This window comes from Akebia trifoliata, chromosome 2, assembly GCF_017979445.1.
Source record: "Akebia trifoliata isolate Shusen 1 chromosome 2, ASM1797944v1, whole genome shotgun sequence".
NCBI lineage: Eukaryota > Viridiplantae > Streptophyta > Magnoliopsida > Ranunculales > Lardizabalaceae > Akebia > Akebia trifoliata.
In genome coordinates, this window is record NC_141376.1 from 3,759,433 (window position 1) to 3,766,405 (window position 6,973).

A 6,973-nucleotide genomic window follows, 5' to 3' on the forward strand; every position below is an offset into this window, starting at 1 on the left:
CTTACAAAATGCAAGATTAGGTTTACCCTTTGATGGTAAGTCGACGTTGTATTTTCTTGATGATTTATTAAAAAGTCGTGATAATCCGACGTTCTTTGTACACTCCCTTCATATAACTGTAGATCCTTTGCTCGGGATACACAAGAACAAAGATTTATGATTCTATGAATTGTAATGTCAAAGAGCGTACAAAAAATAACATTAGATTATCATGATTCTTTATTAGATTCAAATTTAGAAAACAAAAAAAAAAAGTTAAATTTTCACTATTAAATAATCAAGAAAAATCAACCTTGACAAACAATCGAGAAAGTAAACCTAATATCCCCAATTTAGTAGAGGGGTGTTACTTAAATACACAAAAGGCTTTTTAATAAAACTTTTATTTCCACATACATTTTTTATTACAACACCCCAATCTCAAAACTAAAGGTGATTTAGAAATGCCCCTCCATGTTTTGGTCTATATTTGTGATAACCCCTCTGTATTTTCAAGGGAATGACATGCCTCCCTTGACTTAGATTTTCTAATTCGAAACTAACATAAATGACTTAGTTGCCATCATCTTCAATCTCTATCCTTGAACCCCATGATTTTCTATAATAATCAGTCAGTTTGACCACAATGGTATTTGAACTTCTCCTATATATATAAGGGAATGCTAACGTTTAAGTCCTCATGGAGAGGTTAGCATTGTCCAACATTTCTTTTTTTCAATTATACCCCTCATTATTTTATTTTTTTACTGAAAAAGACAAAAATATGTTAATCTTTTATACAATAAGTACATTTATTATGTCATTAATAAATTTATTTATTATATTGGTATTGATTGTCAAAGCATTTAATACAACAAAGATTTTTAATTCAAAATACATAAATGCTCGTAGCATAAACAAGTATTTATTGTGTAAAATACTAACATACCACTAAAAGACAAAACTGGACATTAGTATCGCCCAACACTTTTTTTTCCAATAATATTCCCCATTGTTTTGTCTTTTAATAAAAATGATAAATATATATTAGTCTTTTTACATAATAAATTTTCAATTACATAATTAATACTTATCTCTCACACAATAAATGGAAAAGGCATTTAATCTTTAGAATAAAATATCTTGTTTGTAATAAATGAGTTGATAATCAGTGCAAACAAGCATTTATTAGGTAAAAGACCAACATACCACTATTTTTTTACTAAAAGACAAAATAAATAAGGGTATTATTGAAAAAAAATGTTGGACGTCTCGATGACATTACCATTCCCCGTATATATATTAATAATAATTCTTGGTACACAAGTTTTAGAATGAATGGGATGTGAACATGAATTGAACTCAATATATATGGAGTTACGGACTAAAGTTGGTTAGACTTGTACATAGAGCCTTTGAAAAATGATCAATTAGATGTAAGGGAGATACACATGGTCAAATCCCTTGAGATTTGTTAGATGGGTAACTAATGGGAAACGTGAGAGTCAGTAAATAATAATTGTTAGATAGGTATCCCTTGCACCTCAATGCAATGCATATTATTTTCTAATAATAATGTTTACTAACCTTTGGTATTGAGTCAAGGCGTTTTATTAAAATCAAATATATCTCAATTAAACAAATAAGAGAGCAAAAAAAATATATGATTTTAGAAGAAAAAAAACATACTACTAAAAATAAAGAAGCCACATGAATATGGACTGCTGTGATACACAGAGCAACGCCGAAATCTCATATCTCTTCTCCTTTTTCTACTTTTTAGATTAACAAAATCCATGGTGCTGTCTTTCTTACCTTCTTCTAGCCACCGACTTTCACCTTTCTTCGTTCTCATAGATATACCCTCTTATCACTTTTATCTCCTCTTAACTCTCATGCACTCTCTCTTTTGGGCCCATTAAATTACCCACCCACTTTGTACCATGGGCCTAAACATCACTCATCCACTTAAAACTCAGGTTATATTCCCATATAGCACACCTTGACTACTCATAGTCTCTTACTTATGGTTTTAAATATTGGAAAATCATCTCATTTCCTTCATGAATGATGTCTAAAATTGTTGAATAATTTTAAAATAAAATTCAAGTTTTTGTGGTTTATTTTTTTATTTTTCTTAAATTAGATTTTGAGGATTTTTGTGTATATACGATTTAGTCTCATATTATTTACAAGTGAGAAAGTGGTATACCTTATTAGAATAAGTCAACATAATTAGTTGTATCTGTATCACACTTTTAAGGTTTTGATATGGTGTTTTGAGGTGGTGTTTCGCACCACCTGCGTATATGCACGCACACACACGTTGTGCAAAAAAGCGATTGGGCGTTTTGAGGCGCACTTTGCATTTTGTTGCGAGGAGCCTTTAAGTTTTCGGGATACGAAAACATTCAATGGTTGTGATAGATCAATCACGTGTGATGGATTGGGTGCATTATCACTTGTAATGGATCAGGTGCATGATCAAGTTAGTATCCGGTTGGATACCATGAATCAAAATAGTACTTGATCAAGTTATTACTCAATCAGGTGTGTTGATTTATGTATCCGATCAGGGTCAATCAGATTCGTTAGATCAAGTGACAACCGATCGGACGTAATCAAAACCATTAGATCACACATATTCAACTAATAGGTGTTGATTAAAAGGCACAAGACACATACCTTCAATAGGATGCGATCTGGATCGTTAGATCTGAAATCATACATAATCCAACGGTTATTGAGCTAAGAGATATTAAATCATGACTCTTGGTCAACATATACAAAAGTGACTATAAAAAGCTAATCAGAAATCGGTTTTCTTTTGAAAATTTATGTGTTTTCCATTTTTTTAAGCTTAAGTACTTGGCATCGTCAATTTTTATTTTTTTGAGTGTTATAGATTAAGTCAAATTGTACATATTCCGATTTAATAATTTGAGTGTAAACTTTTTTGTATCCTGAAGATATTTGTTCATTGACCTTTGTGTATTGTGGTTCTAACTAGTAAGAGAGAATATTTGTCTAAAATAAATTGAATTTAATTCAAGCCTTGAAATCCTTAAAAAAATTTCTTTAATTGAATTCTTTCAAGTTACAAAATAGATTTCTAGCAGAAATAACTCATCTAAGTTATCTTAGATGAGACTACGTGATTGTTGCAAATCTATGAACTAGAAAGAAACAGAGGAAGAAGAAAGAATTGGAATGAGAAAAAATGGATAACTCGAACTCTTGCTCTAAGACAATTTTCAAAACCATGCTTCCATAAGTCCTTCTTTTGAATCATTTGTTGACATTCTAATGGACAATGTTGCATAATAGACAATAATTAATATTATTAATTTTATTTTATCAAAATCGCACAAACACAAGGATTTACATGATTCGGTAGTGTGTCTCCATCCACGGATTAGAACAAGAATAATCACTATTTTCTATCAAGATTTACAGTCCTAGAAATTCTTATTTATAAAACCTAGAGTTGTTCAGTTGTGTATTTCTCCCAAAAATAGAAAATTCCGAAGAAAATATTACACGATTGCCCTTTTCGTAACCTAAGAAATTTGGGCCAAGGGCTATGCCCTGCACCCCTAGGAGGGGACGTATCCCACCACATCTCCACAACTCTGCGTAGCACCAACAAAATACAAGACCTCCCATACACATGACTTGTGATCCTAAACATATACAAGGCTTGTGGAACTCTCTCTCTCTCTCACAATTAGGTATTTAATTTGAAAAATTCTCTTTGTCACGCTTGAGGATCAATTGTAACAATCAAGAGGTATGTAGTATTTATTTTGGCTTGATGATAATCCACTAATGTAATTTTATTATTATTGATTATAGATCTTTGGATCCCATTATTCTTCAAGTATTTGGGATTAAAACCCCAACAACACATGCCAACTTACTCATGAATATTTCACTCCTTTCTTTGCTAGACCAACAAATTAAAAGTTAGCTTGATTGGTAAATTTCTAGTCATTATTGGTTCAAGACATTTTTCATTAGACTCAGTATCCAATATGATGTCTTGTTCGTATAAAATAGGATAGGTGTCTACGTGAAACACTTAAATTGGTGTTTAAAACATCTCGGACTCCAAACAACTTCCTTTTGAATAACCTGCACATAGCTCTTGCCAATGGGTCCTGTCTCAAGAGGCTTGTTATGTGCAGGTCTTGATTCATCTTTAACCAAATCCCACTATTTGAAGTACATTTTGTCTCGGAAAATTTTGGAAGTAATGTGGTTGAAAAGGTTGGCTCATTAAAATGGTTGATTCTGCATTTAGGCCCCAAGGCCATTGGACCAAAAGTTTGAAAAAGGCATTTTTGAATTAAAAAATTATTATTATTATTATTATTATTTGCTTAAAAATATTCTGTCTAACTAATAAATAATTTTATAATCCAATTACTTATGAAAATTGACTAAGAGATATTATACTAATATCTCTGGCATAGCATATTTTAGCACAATATATGGTAGGCGAATTATTATAGTAACATATAAGAGGAAAATATTGGTGGAAAATGTGTACGATACACAAAAGGTATTTTATTTTGAAAAATTCCTACAAGTATCAGCCTGAACTCATCTGAGATTCAGATAATTCCAACAAGCCATCATGGTATCAAAGGCAATTGTACTAGATAGTCAATGTGAACCATCTATCACGAGTGAAATTGAAATCCCTTACGTAAGCAGATGAGTTCCCCAGAATAGGGTTCCAAAGAAAACTACGAGAAGCTAACATATGTGCTTGGTCATTGAACTTTCTCCTAATAAATCAAAAGCTGAAGTAATCAAGTTCATTTCACTCAATCGAGTCGGCTTGGATTCTTTTTATATAAATATAATTATATAAAATAATTAATTTATACGACTTAATTGGATTTTAATATTTTAACTCATTTGAGGCATGGTGAAGTGGAGAAGTCCATCCAAACTCCGTGGAGAGCAGGACAGAGATTCAAACATTTTTCATTGTGGGCTTGGAGCTTCATAAGGCCCATAATAAGCAAAAAAAAAAAAAAAAAATATATATATATATAAATTAATCATCTTAAATCACCAATCAAAGGGCGTCAATGGTCCAAAAAGAATGAGGGTACAAACCAACTTATTATACAATAGTATTCCCATTTTAATCACCTCATGATCCTCTATCGTCTCGATCTCCCTCAATTCCTGATTTTGGTGCAATTGTAAACTTGATCCATTGTGAAAAACATTGAGGTTTCAAGTCATTTGAAGAAAATTGTTCGAATCTAGTATCCAAAAAATCAATCTAAGATGAGTCTTGGCTTTAATTAAAAAGTTCATTATGGGGTCTAAGGGGATAAATATTTGTGACCAACACCTTAGGTTGCCCCACATAATATAGTATATTGTTATCTATATGATGGGTTAAGCATCAAAATTAAGCAACTCAAAGGAATGAATGCTCCTTAGATACAATGCATACTTCCTGCCTTTTCACAAGAAAGAGACCCTCCCTCCTCAAGTTGTTCATTATGGATGCTTTGATACTCTAAAAAGGCTTAAATGTTTGGTTAGAAAGTCATTCGAATACATTCTTACTTGGGAAAGATAAGAATCAATAAGATCTTATCTCAACTCTAAAGTTGAGAGAGAGAGAGAGAGAGGGGGAGATTAATGTTACAAATTATATTTTTAACATTTAAAAAAGGATAATTTATTCAAAATATGATAGATATTCTTTGCACTTTTTTCAAGGTCGGCGCCAAATATTTTTCTTTGTCCACGTAATCAAATGAATTTCTTTTTAGTCAGACTAGCCTGACTTAGTCAGATTTCACGTGGATTACTAAGGGTTATTGGGTCCACATGAATTTTCAGGTTAGCAATCCAACACCACGACCTCTTAGCGCTCATGGAAAATCTCATATTAAAAAAAGAAAAAAAAAATCTTTTTTCGTTTGATTGAGGTTGTTGACAATGGGCGATCACCAAACTCTCAAATTTAGAATTTTTTACGTGAGAAGTAACTTTTATTCAATTCTCTTCGTTGATTATCTATAAGGATTTATCTTAACTTATTTGATATGTGTGATTTGTGGGATGTTATATGTAATTGGAGGATTTGATCGAGATAATGATGTTCTAAAAGGTCAGTTGTCTCGCCTTCTAAATATAATTTGGATTTATCACTATAAATATATATATATATATATATATATATATATATATATTTTACAAGCTTAAAAACAAATATATAAAAGATCATCGTTGGGACTAGGCGCACATCAGGTCAACTAAAATAATTTAGATGATGAGTTATTTGGATAATGTTGGCATCTGGTCTTTCGACCATGTCAAAAGTCAAAAATCCAACTAACACTTTCCAGCTTGTCACACTAGTTCAGGGCCTTATCCAAATTCAGTGGATTATATTAATTGGGCCCCACACAGTATATTTATTTCATCCACTGTAAACTCAAGTTTCATGAATGTTTTTTTTCTTTAAATTTATAAAGAGTTGTGATTTTCTGATTCGATTTTTTTTGTCATTCGATCTGTACTAGGCTGAAGTGGCAAGGGCATAAAATCATAGATCATATTTTTTAAGATACACAAGGAAAAAAGATCTATAATTTAGTGTTCTTACTACGTTTATTGAGTACAGACTGAGTGAAAAAAATCGAGTCAAAAAATCATTAATCATTTATATATCGTTTAGCGTTCTTAAAATTGTGTGCTTTACAACCATTTGACATCCCATCATATCTATCTGAGTTGTGCTGGAGTGACATTGAAATTGACATTATTTCATGCATTGGTGTGCACAAAATCATAGATGCTTCTCATTGTTATCTTGATGAAAATTATTTATGGTTCTCTACGCATATCCCCAACAACAAATTGTGAAACAATGTCAATTTTAATGGTACTTCAATATTTTCTTATTTTTAATTTTAGAATTCTTAAAATTTTGTGCTTTAAGAAGAAAAAACAGTTG